This window comes from Miscanthus floridulus, chromosome 2 (genome assembly GCF_019320115.1).
Source record: "Miscanthus floridulus cultivar M001 chromosome 2, ASM1932011v1, whole genome shotgun sequence".
Classification (NCBI taxonomy): domain Eukaryota; kingdom Viridiplantae; phylum Streptophyta; class Magnoliopsida; order Poales; family Poaceae; genus Miscanthus; species Miscanthus floridulus.
The window spans coordinates 8005952-8025338 of record NC_089581.1 but is presented as its reverse complement, the minus strand read 5'-3'; the positions used below and the strand labels follow the sequence as shown (position 1 = coordinate 8025338).

The 19387-nt window shown below is 47.4% G+C and overlaps 1 pseudogene; it reads left to right on the top strand.

The window, feature by feature from the left end:
* The first annotated feature begins 14923 nt into the window (after positions 1-14923).
* LOC136537831 (auxin-responsive protein IAA5-like) lies at positions 14924-17682 on the top strand (annotated as a pseudogene).
* Positions 17683-19387: the final 1705 nt, after the last annotated feature.

The window sequence follows — 19387 nt, the reverse complement described above, 5'->3', positions numbered from 1 at the left end:
CCGACCTTGGTGCGGCAGTGCCGCGCCCTGATCCGTGGCACGGCAGAGCCGAATAAATACCGCGCCCAGTCCCACCTGCCCGAGCAGCAAGCCCACCTGGCCGCCGCGCCCGCCGCCCGATCGGCGGTACCTGAACGGTTTAATCCGAACGCGTCGCGCCGATAGTGGGAGTTATTCTAAGTATTGCTTGACGTAAAATTAATATTAGATTTGTTTCTGTCTTTTGTTGAATTTTTTTCACGGCCAAATAGAGAATTTGATAAGCCCATGATTTGTTTTCCGTCTTTCATAATACGGTTAACCACCAATTTAACTAATCGATTATAAAAAAATTACCACCGACGTCGAGATACGTCGGGACTGCCGGTTCCCGAACTAGTTGGTACTTAATCTCGCCGGCAGTGCTGCCGCGACGCAAAGAAACGAATATGAAACAGATAAATGAAGTCCGTGCGCAAGTTGACAAGCTGCCACATAACATTTTTATTGTTTTGACATAAGTTTGACATAACATAACCCCGCAAGTTTCGGACGTCAATATTCGTTTGACCTAAGAAACTAAGACCCAGGACGTTAAAGTTAGTGTATTACCCAAACGCATATACACTAAAGAAATATTTTTGGAACGGACAAGTTTATGTTACCACCACAAAAGCCGCGAGAATGCCTGGCCCCTGACCTCTAGACTCATGAAGCCGGAACGCTGCTTCATTGGACAGCCTTGACAATTGTATCGCCTCGGTACAGAAATGCGGTTGGACAGTTTTAGTACACATACTTAATACCAAAAGGATAATAAATTGTACCATTCAAGTATATTACCACGTATCTTTGAAGCGGGGCTCTCTCCAGCTGTGTGTCCTCCCTAGTGGTAACGTCGTACACATCTTCGATGACATCTTCCTCCGAGTCCTCGTTAATCGCCACGTCAGTGTACGGGGGCTTGATATGTGTTCTCGTAGACCTATGAAGCCACCGCAGGTACTCGCTGAAGGTGTGCTGGTCGTGTAGAGTACTTGCATGGACTGAATGTCGTACCCTGTTCTGCCACAAATGGATGCGCGAGCTGTATGTCACGCGCCAATCCTTGGTCTTGTACCTCTTCCTGCGTTCATACCTACAACAAAACGATGTTAGTTGTACCACACACCTCTGGATTGTAGCATTGTTATTAATCGATAATGCACTCGTGCAATTCTTGGTTGGTGGAGTAAAGCGGTGGTGGGCAGCCTATCATTCTCCCAAACTGTCTGCAGACCCGGATGGACAAGTGAATCTCGACCACATGGAAGAAAATAAGAGGGACGTCGCAGCGATACTCGTCTGACTCGTCCCTAGTGACAGGACTGAGATAGTCCTGAAGCTCTGGAGAATCCCAAGGACACCAATGCACCTGAAATTTCGTAATTGAATTAGGTTGTGATATAGTATATATCGAACAAGACACAGGTATGATAGTAAAGAGAGCGTAATCTGGTGTTGTGTCAGGACGTCGAGACCGTCCATGTACTCCCTGTACTTGCGCCTCGCATTCCCTCTAACTAACTATGCTTCCGTCCAGATATACAGAGCTGTAGGGAGTGTATCCTACCCGTTCCATCGCTGCATTGAACACGATAATGAATTAACCATTAATAATGAATTCATATGTAACTGCCTTCAAGAATATAGTGAACCAAAGTACTTACCGGTAAACCATTATTAAGGGGCCTCCCAACGGGCCATCGTTCCCAACATCACACCTGAAGTAGGTACGAGCAACCCTCAAGGTTCGCATATCCTGAGGTGCGACAGTAGGCAACGCATAGCTGTCGATACGTCCATGTCAGGACTGCGCTGCCCTAGTTGTACGCCGCTATGTTCTCCCATGGCTGTCGTAGTATGTCAAGGAACATCCAGCCGATCGTGTTGCCCGAGGCGTCTGAGAAGAGGAAAGCACCAAGAAAGTGCCAGAGCCACACACGAGCGAACCTGTCGATCAGAGCCTCCTCAGCCTATGGGTCCAAGTAATCAAAGCGCTCCGTGATCCAGGACGACGAAACCCTGGAACTTTTCCTGAAATTGACCAAAGAAAATGAGACCCCATGGCTGCAAGAAAGCAATGCAAGTATTAAATAGGCTTGAATTACTCACTTATTTTTCTTGGAAGCATCGTCATTCGATGGAAGAAATCCAGTAAACTGAGCCACCAGCTCCCTCTAGTGATCGTTGTCAACTATCCCTGTCACTGGAAGTCCCCCTAACCGAAGTCCTAAAATAGCCTTCATATCCTGCAACGTCAAGGTCATCTCGCCACAAGGTAGGTGGAACATGTGGGTCTCAGGCCTCCATCTGTTATAAGAATAGAACGAGTGCGGGCGCTGGCGGCAGGCGGGCGGGCAGGGTGCGGGCGGGCGGTCGGCCGGCCACACGGTATTTATTCGGCTCTGCCGCGCCATGGATCAGGGCGCGGCACTACCGCGCCAAGATCGGTGGCGCGGCAAGAGCTGCCACGTCAACGATCACCGAAACCGGTCGCGGCCACATCAGACCTATGCCGTGCCACCATGCATGGCGCGGCATAGGCATTTGGCCGCGCCAGGGCAATAGGTGCGGCCAAAAGTGTTAGTTTAAAAAAAACTTGCAGTGTTAGATTTAAAATTAGTTATCAAAAAGTGTTAAAATAAAAAAAAATCGGGATCGCAGGGACGCGGACCAAAGGCGACCCCAAAAAAAGTCGCACGAAAAAATTATCTTACTTTTGTTCTTTTTAGTTGTAGGAGATATTTGGATCTAATATGCATGCACATATGCATGCTGCGTGGGTCATATGGATTTTTTTAGAATTACACAGTACAACGTGGCATGGCCTCGTGGTTGTCGGTGCCCTGCTCATCGCCGCGCTGGCACTCATGGTGGCCAGTCTGCGTCCGCACGACGGTGCAAGCGCAGGGGCAGCTGCGGTTCGGGCCAGGAGGAGTGTTCAAGGTGGCCCTATTCTCCGACCTGCATTACCGCAAGGATGCGTGGACGAACTGGGGCCCATGCAAGACGGGGCCCCGCGGAGGACGCAGCGTCCGACCATGTCATGGCTGCCGTCCTCGACGCCGAGAACCCAAGGCCCCTCCCCGCTTGCCGACGCTTACTTGCCTCCAAGGCAGGGCGCTAGAAAGCAAGAAGAAAGGGGGAGAAGATGGAGAAGACGGGTGGGCCAGGGGAGGTGACTGATGGTTAAGCAAGCCATCAGTCACCTGCCACCGGGACACACCCATAAACAGAGAAGACAGGTGGGGGTGGTGACTGATGGTTAAGCAAACCATGAGACACCTGCCATAGAGACACACCCTATAATAATTTTATCAGTGGCCAAACATTTTATTAGGATTTCTCAACATACCATATCTAGTGCAACTTTTATATAATGAATTTACGAACAACCGTAACTTGTACATATAAGTTTTTGTTCTTCAACATCTTTATTTTTGAAAATATTTATAAATTTTTTTGTTGTAGACGGACTTCTAAATCTAAAAAATTGTTTATAGTATGTAGAAGAGACATGGGTTGTTAATATAAAAATAAAAAAGGAATGAAAGAATAAAAGGAGAACAAAAAGAAACTGAGAAATAAAATTGCGTGGATGTCTAGTGGGACCACGACATATAGCTAAGGATTTGTTTGGACCAACTACACTACCGGAAACAGGCCCGTTGCCAAGAGCCAGCTTCTTTGCCGAGAGCCAAATGTCGGGCTCTCGGCAAAGAAAGGTTTGCCGAGAGTCGGCCCTCAGCAACGGTAGGCCGTTGGCAATACCATATTTGCCGAGGGCCAGGCCGTCGACAAAGAATTCCTCTCGTCAACCAGGCCCTTTGCCGAGGGTCCGGCCGTCGGCAAAGAAAGGCCGTTGGCAAAAGTTTATCTTTGCCGAGGTCCGGCTCTCGGCAAAACATAGCCGTCGGTAAACCTGTGACGGCAGGCAAACGGCCTTCACCTGTCATCTGTTTTGCCGAGGGTCAGAATTTGGCCCTCGGCAAAGAATTACTTTGCCGAGTGTCGTTTCTGTGCCCTCGGCAAAATATTTTTTTTGCTTTTTTTGCTTCCAAATTTTTTCCCTAGGTTTACTGTTGTACCTTAAAGTACATATTAAAATTTGGAGCTTTTTTTATTTTATTAGCTATATTTAATAAGTTTATTTCATTTACTTGAATTCTTCCTGGTAATTCAAATTTGAACTGCAGGTGCATCGAATATTGGAATTGAGTGATTCAAAAAATCATATTCATGGTATTGCATGTGGTGTGAGACCATATCCAGTGATAGATGCCAAATTTGGCGCATCGTTTTCACGGAACACGACGAGGAACTTGCGTGTAAAGTATTTTTAAATTATATAAAATGGAAACGAAGTCCAAAATTCACGAAACTTGTCGATGTGTCATTTCATCGCATGTATAGGCTGTGATAAAAAATTTGAGTGGGTTTCGAGCAAGTTGCAATGTCCGATGCCTAAAACCCAGACATCTCCGCATATCTCTAGCCGTATCTCTCCACTCCACCGCCACCCTAGGTATAAGCCCTTTGTCCGTAACCCTAGCTAGATCGCGTAAACCAGTTAGGCATCTCCCGTCCAAAAGAGATACGGTCATAGGTATGTGGATCTTTGCATTTCTGCGACCGTATTTGTTTTGGATTGTCCATGTTATTTGGACAGCCCACGGATGCGTAGATGGTTTAGTTTGTATGGTCCAGTCCGGTCCGAGATGGGGTTTCGGTAGCACCTCCCTGTTGTTCTCCGGATACACACTCTCCCTTCTAGGACGTGTATCAGGAGAACAACGGGGATGTGCTACTGAAATTCTATCTTGGATTGGAGCGGAGCATGGAAACTAACCTTATCTACGCATCCGCGGGTGGGATTAGGACATATCCCTACCTATTAGATAGTAGGCAAGTAGTGCATATGCTATTGAGGGTTATATTACTCTATTATATATATGGTAGATGATGGATAACCGTGATTGGATGTACACGGGCCGCTGTAGTCAGAATCAGGTCACTCGTGAATGGATATAGAAGACTAAGGATTTCTTGGACAAAGCATTTGGTGTGGGTGCTCAAGTAGCGATAGAGGTGTGGTGTCCCTGCAGCGAATGTGCAAATAGGAATAGGAAAACCAGGAAGGTCATTGAGGAACATCTTTGCAAGTTTGGGTTTACGCCAGACTATACCCGGTGGGTGTGCCATGGTGAAGGCCATCGTATTAGAGATGAGGCATTGAGGCCACGCTTGGAGGAGTTTGATAGTGATGGCGGGGTACCAAACATGATGGATGACTTCCACTAAGCACACTTCGGTGAACGATGTACGGACAAAACTGAGGAGCAGGAGCCAGAGGAAACCGCAAGGGCATTCTATCGCATGATGGAGTCGGCTAAGAGGCCCCTTCATGACAAGACAAATGTTTCTCAACTCGATGCCATTGGATGCTTAATGGGGTTAAAGTCCATGCATAACATGAGTCAAGACTGCTTTGATAGTATGCTGGCAGTTTTTGGGACCCTGCTTCCGGCAGATCACGCGCTGCCGAAGAACATGTATGAGTCAGTGAAGCTCCTAAAGCTCTTAAGATGTTGTATGAGCAGATACACACTTGTGAGAATGGGTGCGTCCTCTTTAGGAAAGAACACGTAGAAGCAAAGTACTGTCCAAAGTGTAAGCCCTCTAGGTATGTGGAGGTAGAATCTAGTGATGGGCAGAAGAAGCAGCTTGGAATCCCCATGAAAGTCCTATGGTACCTTCCGTTCATACCAAGACTCCAACGGCTATTCATGAGCGAGGAGTCTGCGAAACAGATGACATGGCACAAAAATGGCATCCGATACAATCCTGACAAGATGGTACATCCATCAGATGGTGAAGCATGGCAAACATTTGATGGCATTTATGCTGACAAAGCTCTAGAGGCTCATAATGTGCGTGTTGCGTTTGCAAAAGATGGGTTCAATCCTTTTGGAATGATGGTGGCCCCATACACTTGTTGGCCAATCTTCGTTATCCCCCTCAATCTCCCCCCGGCGTCCTTCTTCAATGCCAGAACATATTGTTGTCGATGATAATTCCTGGTCACCCGGGGAAACATATGGGTGTGTTCATGGAGCCTTTGATTGATGAGTTGATCAGTGCATGGGATCACGGGGTACTGACATACGACCGTGCTACAAAGAGGAACTTCACAATGCACGTTTGGTACCACTACTCGATGCATGACTTTCTGGTGTATGGTCTATTTAGCGCCTGGTGTGTCCACGGGAAGTTCCCATGCCCGGTATGCAAGGCAGCTCTGAAGTTCATTAGGTTGAAGTGTGGTGGCAAGTTTTCCTCATTCGACAAACATCGACAATTCCTCCCTCTTGACCATGCATTTAGACGAGACATTAAGAACTTTACGAAAGGTGTCGTAGTGACAGACCCTGAACTGCAGAAGATGACTGGCGTCGAGGTTCTTGCTCAGATAGATGGTCTTATCGCCAAGGAAGACGGAGTTGGTTTCGTGGGGTATGGTGTTCAACATATGTGGACTTATAAGTTGGGCTTGGAGAGGCTTCCCTATTTTAAGCAATTGGCCCTGCCACATAACATTGATGTAATGCACACTGAGAAGAATGTCGCCGAAGCTCTCTAAGCAACACTCATGGACACTGACAAGTCAAAGGACAACCCTAAGGCTAGAGCGGACCTAGCAAGGCTATGCGATAGACCACACCTAGAGATGCGACCACCAAGAGCCGGCAAGACATGGAGAAGGCCTAGGGGCAATTACGTCTTGGAAAAGAAGCACAAGATGTTTGTAGTCCAATGGATCAAGGACTTAATGTTTCCTGATGGGTTTGCAGTGAATCTTAAGAGGGGGGCCAACCCATCTACTGGCCGAGTCTTAGGGATGAAGAGTCATGACTTCCACATATGGATTGAGCGCCTTCTTCCGTCGATGGTTCGAGGCTTTGTCCCTAAGCATGTCTGGGTCGTGCTGGCAGAGTTGAGCTATTTCTTCCGCCAGCTTTGTGCCAAGGAGTTATCTCGAAACGTGGTGGCTGACTTGGAAAAAAGAGCCCCTAAGTTGATCTGTAAGTTGGAGAAGATATTTCCACCCAGCTTCTTCCTATCGATGCAGCATTTGATTGTGCACCTCCCGTACGAGGCACGAATGGGGGGCCCGTGCAGAACCGCTGGTGCTATCCAATCGAGAGATGTCTAAAGACTATTCACAAGAAATGTGGAAATAAAGCCAGAATTGAGGCTTCCATGGCAGAGGCGTTCATTAATGAGGAGGTGTCAAACTTCACAACAACATACTATAAGGGCAACCTTCCTAGCATGCATAATCGACCGGCTCGTTACAATGAGGACGAAAATAAATCTACCCTCAGCCTTTTGAAAGGGTCACTCGAAAGAGCGAGTGCATTGAGCCCAAAGACCTTGAGCAATGAAGAGTGGTGCAGTATCATGCTATATTTGTTGGCCAACCTAGATGAAGTGGCGCCATATATCGAGTAAGTTCTCAACGAACTTGTTACTTACACCGTCACTATTCTACATCCAACCCCGTCATGTTTCTTGTCTACATAGGGAATTTGTTAATCTATTCTGGCGTCAATCAAGGCGACCTCACCCTCATGAAGTTGATACCATTCTTAAGGAGCAGGATTTCATTTCTTGGTTCCAAAAGATGGTACCGTCCAACTTCCCCCTTGTTTCTTGATTTCAAGTTGGCCGTTTGTGTGAATAGCATAATGCTCTAGCCTGACTTTGCAGTGCTATAGGGATGCGTCTATAAGTGCCGAATTGCGGTAGGTTGCCGATGGCTTCAACTTTAGGGTCATGTCATGTAATGTTTATGACGTCAATGGGTATCGCTTTCACACAACAAGCTATGAGCAGAGTCGGCCGCATCGAAGGACCACAAATACTAGAGTTATGATGCCCGGAACTGATGGCAAGGACTATTATGGGATACTTGAAGAAATATACGAACTCTAGTTTCGTGGAGCCGAACCTTTTAGTCCTGTCATATTCAAATGCCGGTGGTTTGATCCTAAGGTATCGAGATAGTACCCTCATCTTGGGCTAGTCGAGACTCGATAGGATTCCATCTATGAAGGTGATGATGTATGGATTGTGGCCACACAAGCCAAGCAAGTCTATTATAGTCCATATGCTTGCCAAACCGAGGAAAACCTTAAGGGTTGGTATGTTGTTCACACAATATCGCCGCACGATAGACTACCTCTCCCAAACGATGAAGATTACAACTTGAACCCAAAAACACATGACGGAGAGTTCTATCAACACGAAGAGGGGCTACAAGGGAGCTTTGAGATAGACTTAACCGGGCTAGTCGAAATGGAGACAGACATCGAAAGGGTTGTGGACGAGGAATCTGGAGATGAGGTGGAAAATCCAAAGGACATAGTGTTCCTTGATTGATTACACTTAGGTGTTGATAGTGATGATGAGGAGGCGAATGAAGATTTGGACATGGTTGATAGCGATGACGATATGTACAATCCAGTTAATCCCAATCGTGGAGATCGTTTCTAATACATGTAATATTATCTATTTTTGTAATTATATTCATTTTGCATGTAATTATCTTCATTTTGCATCTCTTTCTAATTATGTATTGTTTATAAATGCTAATTGTTTTGTTCTTTTTTAATGCAGGAGATGCCACCCAGGAGGTCCATCCAGTCTCTTTACGCCAGCCAGGAGGAGTCAGAGGCGTCGGTTCAGCCTCCAAAGCCAGTGCCGAGGCAGAGGAGCCGTAGGCGTCCGAGTAGGACGCAGCCGACTACCCCTCCAGTCGTGGAGGAGCCTACGGCCATGGAGGAGCCTGCCGCTGTGATGGAGCATGCGGATGCAGGGGGGTCCTCCTCCACCTCAGGGGACGAGGTGACTGCAGGGGACGAGGCGACTACAGGGGGATCCACTTCCTCTGGTGTGTCGATGGTGTACTTGCGTGGTCCCGCGAAGCTCCCACGTCGACCAATACCTGAAGCCGCCCGCCCGCTGATCACACCCTATGGGGATAGGTAAGTAACTTAAGATGTGCTCGAAACTTCTTCATTTGAAATGTTGAAAATCAAAATACAAACTAATACTTTTTGTAATCACTTGTGCAGGAACTAGAAACTTGTGGAGACTGGAGCCAAGGCACGCAAAGTGAATGGCATCCTAGGAGGTCTATGTAGGGAGCACTACCCTGGCCTAGTGGAGGTGAGCCTGAACATGTTCGAGCCGGCCACTCAGTTCGACCACTACGAATTGGCCGCCGATGCCATGGATCGTAGTGGCCATAGATACAGGAACAAGGTGGAGCCTGTCATCAGGGACCTGTCGGTAAGTCTTTCAGGCACACATTGTATTCTTTTAGCCATAGATACATCGTATTCATTGGGCATTCTTCTAATAAGTAATTGATACCTCGCGCCTTTATACAGGATTTCTTTAGAATCGAGGAGGGCAAGGAGCACAGGGCATACCAGGTGGCAGTCGCTTCTTGTAAGAAGCGCGTCACGGACATGATTCACGACGCGCGTCATCAGGTGCACATTTGGCACTACGCGAAGGTCAAAGGGCGTAGCATCAAAAAGGACGAGGCAAGACAGGTGGTGCTGACCAAGGAGGAGTACCTTGCGGTAAATACGGAACATTACTATTGATTTCTTCTGAGATTAAGTTTCCTTAATTTGATCTTCTGATATATCGTTTGCTTGATGGCCTGTAGGCGATTCCAAACTGGTGCAATCGGCATCCGGATGCCTAGGAGAGGATTGTGGACATGTGGCTTAGCCAGGACTGGAAGAAGGAGCATGATGAAGCATGGGAGCACCGTTTGCTGATGCAAGGAGTACCACACCATCAAGGCAGCCGCAACCTCTTCGAATTCTTAGAAGCTTGGGTAAGGCGAAACCATTTCTCTAACCTAACACTCAATTCTGCAACAACTCTAACAATGTTATTATCTTTCTCGTAGTCGGCGTCACATGGTGGCTGCCCTTGTGGTCACCTCAAGGCATATGCCTTGTCCCACATGGGCAAGGCGACAGCCGCCACCGACTAGACCCCGGAAGTCCCTGCCAAGTCGTTCACCAACGCTAGCATTGCCCCTCGCATCTCTGCATACACAGAGATGGCAAGGTCAGTCCACGGGCTAGACTACGACCCGACCATCGAGGAGCGGCTTGATCCAGAGCTTGTGATGAGGGTGGGGCAAAGCAAGAAGCACGGGTGGTTCTGGCTTGGCGACGGTGTCCTCGACACGACCTCTGTTCCTCTGCTACACCAGATCCGAGCAGCGAGCATGAGCTCAATACCGGCCATACGCCAGCGCCCGACCGTGGTGTCGACACTCCAGGTAAGTGTTCTCTTCCATTCCTAGTTCTTTGACTTTTACATACCTTAGCTCCGCAATCTTGAAACATTGGCGTCAAATGTTGCAGGCACAGCTGCAGGCGATGGAGGCCGAGCGGGAGCAGCAGCGGCAGAGGCTGGCAGCTTTGGAGGCCGAGCGGGAGCTCGAGTGGCAGAGGATGGCAGCTTTAGAGGCCAAGCAGGAGCAGGATCAGCGGCAGCTGGCAGAGGTGCTCTCCTACGTGCGGGGTCTTGCGATGACCCAAGGTGGAACGGTCCCACAGTTCCAGCTCGGTCAGCTACAGGCTACACCTCCACCTCAGCTTGATTCTACTCCGGTGAGTATGACAAATGTTTTAGTTTCTCTAAATATCAAACCTAGTGAAACCTAGTAAAACCTAGTGAAACCTAGTGCTAGTGGTGATGATGGTGGGTGGTGGTGGCGGCGTGGTTGGTGGTGGTGGTGGCGTGGTCGTGGTGGTGGCTGCGTGGTTGGTGGAGGTGGTGGCGTGGTGGTGTGGTTGTTGTTGGTGGTAGTAGTGGTGTGGTTGTGGTGGCGTGGTGGTGGTGGTGGTGGTGACATGGTGGTGTGCTTGTTGGTGGTGGTAGTAGTAGTGTGGTGGTGGCGTGGTGGTGGTGGTGGTGTGGTTGGTGGTGTCGCGTGGTTGGTGGTGGTGGTGGTGGTGTGGTGGTGGTGGTGGTAAAAAGTACATGTAGTGCTTGGTTATCTATTTATGTTGTCTAACACGTTCTGCATCTTCTTTGTTTGTGTAGCGTCAGTCGACGGTGTCGAACGACTCTAACATTCTCTTCGTCAACTCCCCAGGATCGCACGCGGCGCCTTCTCAGCCCGGACCGTCGCCGTGACCAGTTTGGCGCCTCCTATGCCTCTTGTTTATGTTGCTTGTCGAACTTTACACTTGTGGTTGTCTATGTGTCGAGATTTGTTTGTGACTTCGAACTTCAAGACTTCTATGTGATGTGGATGTGGTTATTGATACGTGGATGTGCTTATTGTGACGTGGATGTCATATATATGTTTATTTGTTGACTGGAAATGCAAAAAACAAAAAAAAAATTTAAAACTGGCTGTGGCTTTGCCGAGGGCTATGGTCATGCCCTTGGCAAAGCTGGAAATTCTGGAACACACAGAATCCCAGCTTTGTCGAGCGCATGACCATAGCGCTCGGCAAAGAGGAAGCCTTTGCCGAGAGCTGAGCCATAGCTCTCGGCAAAAAAATGTCTAAAAAAAATTGTCAATATTCTTTGCCGAGAGCTTGCTAAGGCTCTCGGCAAAGATCAACTTTACCGTGACCTCTCGCCGTCACGGCGAAATTTTTTGCCAACGGCCGGCTAACCCTCGGCAAATCCTTTACCGAGAGCCCGAGATGCGGCTCTCGGCAAAGTAGCCTTTGCCGTGAGGTACTGTGCCGACCGGCCTTTGCCGAGCCGAGCGTATCCGGCCCTCGGCAAAGAACCTTGTTCCAGTTGTGCTAGAACTAAAATTTAAAAGTTTATATGCATAAAATTTGGTCTAGTGCTTTTGGATACTAGGACTAAAAGTGAATTAAAAACGAGTAAAGTACCTATACAAAAAATCATTTGCACCTTTTAGTCCGTATGACCGTATGAGTTCACCTTTGCCGACTAATTAATAAAATAATTGCTAGTAGAACTGAAAACTAAATATTAGTTCATTCTTTATTCACATGTTTGGATATCATGGACTTAATTAACTTTAGACAACTAAAATTTGGATTTGTAGTACTGCATTTAGCTTCCGTCATCGAGTGCCTCGCCTCTCTCTCGCATCGGCATCCCACTTCCCACCCATCTGCTTCCGTCTCTGCCATCCCACCGCAGTCATCCGCCTGACCCGTGCCGCCCTCAGCCCATGGAGAAGTACCCCGCCCCTCCCGCTGCACGAAGCCTACCCCGCGGCAGCGCACATCCGCCGGCGCGGCCGTCGCGCGCACGCTCGCCAAGATGGCGAAGCCGAAGAAGGTCGGCGTCATGGTCAAGGAGCGCGGGGGCACCGAGGTGTTCATCGTCGAGAAGCCCATCCGCGGCGGGGAGCAGGTTCTTCCAGCGCCGGTCACCCGCTTCGCGGCTCTTGTGAGGGAGGAGGAGGAGGCGGCGGCTGAGGAGGCTCCACAGGCCGTCGACGGCGTGGCCCCGTAGGAGGAAAAAGCAAGCCGGTGGTGTGACTAGTTATCTTCATATGCTACTACTAGTATTATAGTATCATCTGCTGAGTTTTATGGTATCTCTACCAGTACTGTCATGTTAGGGTGGATGGATCTGAGTTTGTATATATGGTGATTGATCTATCCTTTGTCATCTATGTTCGTGTATGGTGACTGTTATGTTAGTATCTGTCGTCTTTGCCTACTATCCGTATGTTGATGATGATTCTGGATGAACACTGCATGCGTTTGATTTGCGGCTCTATCTTTGATTCTGCGTTTATATTTCGTCATCCATTCAAGTCCGTAAGTTTAGTTGCTCTATTGAATTTCGTTGGATGGACTTAATTGGATGTGCATCCGTATTGCCAGGTCTAGTGTTGTTCCGATCCATTGTACGCATCCAGTTTTATTTCCCCACCACTACACTAACCCGCGGAGCGCTTTCACGGAGACGTACGGCAAGCTATGGCGGCCCTGGCCCGCGCGATCGCCTGACGAAAAGATCAGGCCTCCTCTCCATCGCTGCCGGATCGCTAGATGAACTCGGCTCACGAAGCCTCTCTCTACACGCTCGGCTAGGTGTACGCTGGTGGTGCGGTCTGTTAGCCTGGCTACAAAATAGTAGCCTATAAAGTTCAGGTCACATATAATAACGACACAACGTCGGTGCAGCAGGGGGGCGTCGATCGCCTGCGCGGTGCGTGTGCCGGTCGGTCGATTCCGATACATGCATGCACGGAACTGGAGCAGCGCGGCTCGCAGCCCACCGCGGGTCCTGCAGTGCTGCCTTTGCCACAGCGGGTCCCATCGTTTCGAAGCAGGGCTGATTAGCCCAGGGTGTGTTTGTTGATTTGAACGAGTAAACGTAAAGTATAGCCAGAGAATCCTTGGGCTAACAAAAGCACTTGCTTTCCCGTAATTTTTTTTAACAAGGAAAGAGAATACGGGAGCAAGGAAGCTAAAACAAGTGCAGAAATTAAAAAAATATATCAGAAAAATAGAAAAAAATATCAACGAAAATTATGAGAAAAAATAATATACGATGAGAAAATTACTGCGACAAACTTATTTCAACCAAAAGAACTGAAAAAATCAATACCATGATTAATTGATAAACATAATGACAAGAATATCCATATACATTCGAGTTACAGTAGTTTCATAGTGTATCAAAAAAAAAAAAGAGCAACTCCATGGAATGATAGCACGTGTAGCATTGAATTATCCAAGGCAATTTAACAAAATCCATCACCATGGTGGAAAAGAAGATTTGTACCAAAGGGGCTCTCAGGCGGTTCGGCCTCGAGATCTCGTACGTGTCGCATGCTGAACGGCCGTATTCACGTACGTGCGAGCCGAGCGTGCGAGAGAGGACGAGACGATCGAATCGAGAGCGTGCTGCGCTGTGCCATTGCCATCCATCGTCGCCTGCGCACGGCAACGGCATGCATGCATGCTTTCCCCACCACCAACCCGCGGAGCGCTTTCACGGAGACGGCAAGTGCGTACGATACGGTGGAGATATTTTTTATTTTGGTCCTTTTTTAAAACATTTTTAGAAAAAGACCACTGCCAAAACGTTTTCTGAAAATAGACCGTTTTTAAGCGTCTTAGGACATGACGCCGAGGTATGAGGGTCGGCGTCGACTGACACGACGCCGAGGTCTTGCCACGTCACAGACGACCCCGGTCGACGGCGACACGGTGGCGCATGGGGCCCACTACGTCGGCGTCGTGTCAGCCAACGCCGGAGGCCGAACCTCGGCGTGTAGTCTCACCACGCCGGCTACCTGTTCAATGAGATTCAAAACTCAATTCTACCCCAAAAACGCGACTGAACATAAATTTTTGTCCTTTCGTATCTCCTGATCTGTTTAGTTCTGGCACAAAATGTAGTAACAAAAGTTGTAGATCTATATGAGTACTACAACTTTTCTTTAAGGTTCAAAGTCTTATTCGGTCTGGTTGGAGAGATACAAGGCTCCAAAGTGGGGTACTTTAAAGCAGGCACTCTAGTCGAATTATGACACGTGGTTATGGATTACTTCTCGATTTCATCCTTTTGAGCATGAGTATCTACCCTACTAATTCACCGCTATTTTCTTTGCTAAATCCACACAAAAAAAACGTCCCTGCTGAGATGCCCCTCATCCATCCACCCATAAAATTATACCTAGAAAAACAACATCTTTAAAACGAACGGTCCAGATTGCTTCTAATTTCTTCTCTCTACTTACTCACCCACATCTAACGGTCCAGATCGAGTGTGTCAACCTCCTCACCCTCCCGCACGCAGCGAACCATCCGTGCGACTTCGTCCACCTTCACCGTTTTTCCTTTTTTTTCCGAAAAAAAATGAAAGCTCAACGCGAGACGGGTCAGGAGACGGCGGCAGCGCCTCCACGCGCAGGAGCGCCCGTGCCTAGGGTTTTGGGTGAAGGGCATGGCGGCTGCACATCCTGGCGGCCAGTGCGGCAACCAGATCGCTGCCAAGTTCTCGGAGGTGATCTGCGGGGCTGCGCCGCCGACCCCAACCTCTTCCTCCTCCTCGCCGGTTCCCCGTCTCACACTCCGCCTCGGCCTGCCGGGCTCCGAATCCTCCAACCGCAACTAGGACTGCTGCGAGGACGTCGTGGCCGCGCTCTCCCTCGGTCTGCTGCCGGCTGCCGCATCCGCTGGCGTCTCTGCCAAGCGCGCCTTCCCAGACCCCGCCCAGCGCCCCGGCGCTGTCAAGGCTAGCGACGACAAGCAAGCTTCCCCCCGCCGCGCCGCCGGCCGCCAAGTAAGACCCCGCTTCGATTCGTCACAGGCGTTACTGTTTTGGCCTGGAACTGGACGCCCGGCGGGCTCACCGATGCTGTTCTGTCGATCTGTGCAGAGCGCAGTTGGTGGGATGGCCCCCATGTGAAGGTACCAGAAGAACACCCTCGCCGCGAGCACCTCCAAGAGCAAGGTGCCGGCGGAGGAGGCCGCGTCCAGAGGCGGGCCCATGTATGTGAAGGTGAGCATGGATGGCGCGCCCTACCTCAGGAAGGTGGACATCAAGATGTACTCCAGCTACAAAGACCTCTCCATGGCGCTTGAGAAGATGTTCAGCTGCTTCATCGCTGGTGAGTGGTGTTCGGTTCCATGCTTCTGTTTAATGCATTCCCCTCTTGTAATTACACAAGTACTGCGCCGTTCACTGAACAGTTTTTGCATAGTATGCCTTTTTTTCACAAGGATATTTACTTAGCCTAAGATTTTAACGGTCAAAGTGATCTGCATAAATCATCGAGGAAAGACAGGCTGACTAATGGCTCAAAGGTGGATGCCCTCAAAGACCAGGATTATGTCCTTACATATGACGATAAGGATGCAGACTGGATGCTTGTCAGTGATCTTTTAGAGGAGCATAGAGGTAAGGAAATGAGAGGTTCATGCCTTTGTTTGGTAAGCTAAATCCTGTAATGTGCTGGATTATGCTACCCTGCACTTTGCAGGGTTAGTTGTGGGCATTAGCATAGGGGGTGTTTCAAAGATAGATAGTAAGTGCTTCACTGAAAGTATATGGATTAATTGGCTGTGGTCTCTGGACAATTTGACCACAGGATTTGCTGTTTGTGTATCGTCTAATATAATTTTGTCATTTATTGCTGTAGTTGATTCCTAACGGAGTAGTAATTTTGATTACATGGGGATATTGTTGTAGGTTTGTATAAATATTAATCACTACTGATGTTACTGTATGTCTTTAGTGTTATCCTGGATGTATGAGCAATACATAATCTTGAGCAGGTACACTGACTTTTACCTTGATCCAGTTTAGCCTCCGTTTGTATTATATTGCAAGCACATGCATATAAATATAACTACAATGGATATGAGCCATTGTAGTGAGTGGCTTTTCCTCTAGCAGTGAAACCTTCTCACCTCCTCCCCCCCCCCCCCCCCCCCCCCCCCCCCACCCCCCCAAGAGTTTTACCGTTGAATTAATACAGCAGTTTATGTTCAGTTTCCTGAAGTATAAGGTTGTGCCTTTAACCTCTATATATTATCTGTTACAAGATTGCATCATTTATTATTTTCCCTGTGTTACGACAATGACATCAAGCTTAGGGATGATCTCATTGCAATGCCAATTTAAAAGAGCTCCTGATCAAGTATGTTTGCAGCTCACTGAGGTAACTTGTTTCCTTTTTAATAAAAATTTTATCACTACATTGTCAGATCTATTTCAGAACTGTGTCTATCATCTAACCAGCGACACATGCCTTCAGATGGTGTGTAGTTACTACTGCACTTGCATGGCCTGGTGCAGCATGAATAAAATTCAGAAAAATTATACTGCACTTGGTCTACTGCGAGCTCTTTGATTCACCTTGGCAAACTAATATACATCCCATAGGTAAAGTGCAATGCATTTTCATCTTAACTGTGCAGCAGTTTCTGTCATATCTTTTTTTCTGTCATCTTAACTATGCATGTTAACAACCAGGCCACGGTGACGCTCAGAGCGGAGGAGGCTGCCGAGGCCATGCAAGAATGAGTTGGACTAGCTCCAGTAAGATCTCGGCCTTAGGTCAGTGCCATCGGTTTGAATCCACGGGGCAACAGCAGCAACAACAACAACATAGCCTTTCAGTCTCAAGCAAGTTGGGGTAGGCTAGACTTGAAACCCACCAAGAGCTCCAAGTCACGGTTCAGGCACTTCAATAGCTGCTTTCCAAGTACTCCTATTCAAACATAGATCTCTAGGTATATGCAGTGTTTCATGATGATCGTATTTGCTAAATTAATGGCTTGTTGCTCCTGTACTTTCATCACCAAAAATGTATTGAGTATAGTTAATAACATTGAAAACTTTGCTGGCATGAATTGGTGTAAATTCATTGTTGACCAACTATGACATTATGCAAACAAGTGGAAGGAACCAGGTTGGAGCAAAAAGACAGTGTATGGTTGCACAATTGTGATTTCGGATATAACATAAGGTGCACATCAGTTTGTTTTATTTCCACCCAGCAGCTGATCAATGCAGTATGTTCTTCCCATCCCTGCTTGATTTCTTAAATATTAAATTTTGTTCTTGGTGGTCCTGAGCAAATGATAAGAGTTGGGATGGCAAATAATAGCTCATATATTGGTCACTGACAGCAACCAGAAGAAATATTGCCATTGATGGGTTAAGTTGCAGATGGTATACTGGTCATCTCATGCTCTCTAGCTGCAGAGAAGATTTTTGTAGAAAGGTGCTTCGCACACACCTTGCTGAACCTTTGCCACGGCGATCATTGCCACCAAAACATGCTTATTTAGGCCTCTGTATGTAGGGTAGATAAGATGATTCCCAGAAAATATACTTATTGTAGTTCTAACTCTTTCAGTGTGTGCTGTGAAGTTATCAATGTATTTCAAATGAGATCAGTGTTTATATATCTAACTCTACGTATCGTTATTTTTTAGTGAATCTTAAACATACCACATCTATGCTATGTTACCGATGCATATATTATCTTTTGAATGTTTGATTTGTACTACCGAAAGTTGCCGTAGCGTTAGCACGGGCAATATACTAGTATCTATAAGGCCTCAGACGAAATGGTTGAGTACCAGGAACCAATGGAATAGAATGAGTGAGAGACCTTGAAGGAGGTACACCAGAAGGTTCAGCAAAAAGATCATGAAATTGATCTACCAGTTCCAAAATCTCAGCAGGAAGTGGGGTAGCAACTACAGTTGATGAACTATCCACAGAGTACACTGCAACTGCACCCCAAATGGCTTCATCCGTTTCCATAGCAGATAACTGATTGACAGTAACCTCAAGAATCTTGAAAAAAATCCTCCTGAATACCCTGAAGCCGAATGGTTATTCCCTCATAATCAAACTTCAACCATTTGTGTTTCCACTCAATTTGCATTGGACTAAAGGTTTCCAACTATTCCATACCCAATATGGCATCATAACATTGGAGAGGTAGAATCTTAAAAGTGGTGGTGAATAGAACACCCTGAGCAGACCAGGAACAGTTGATAATTTCATGAGTGCAACTAATCTAGATCCATCAGCAACTTTCACAGTCATTAGATGAGGCATAGGAGTCTAAGGTTGCAACTGAGATGCAAGGCGCTCACTAATAAAATTATGAGAGCTACCAGAGTCTACCAAAATAATGGACTGCTTTTGTTGAATGTAAGCGTGCAATTTCAAAGTATTAGCTGCATGAGTACCTTGAGCTGCCTGAGGAGAAAGTGCCATTAACTCGTCATCATCAGAGTTAGAAGGAGCAGAGTGTGAACTGTCTTCAGCTGCTGCAATCAGATTCCAGACCTCTTCAATCATATTAAGGGGTACTGTTGTGGGGCATTTGTGCTGAGGACCCCATTTTCCCGAGCCTTGCGATAAGTCATCAATGCTGAAAGCTTCTCATCAGGTTAGTGTTGTGCTCCTTAGTAGGGTCTGGTGGCCCAGTCTTGCCCGGTGGAACAGCATGTCCCCCAGTAACAGTAGCAAACTTGGTAGTATTCTTTTGAGAAGAATAATTGCTCAGCCGTTTAAAATCACCAACAGCTGGTCCAGATAACACCTCTTCCTGCAAAATGGCAAGGGAACTCGCAGTATCTAAATCTTTGGGGCGGTGTAAAAAGACAACAGCTCGAATTTCAGGTTTAAGGCCATCAATAAACTTGCTAGTCAGAATAGCAGGGTTCACTAAAGGATCATGAGCAAGGAGCTGATGCATAAGGTCATCAAAAAGGGTTATGTATTCTAAGACAGTGCCAGTTTGCTTGGTATGGAAAAATTGACGGATGAAGTGATTGAACTG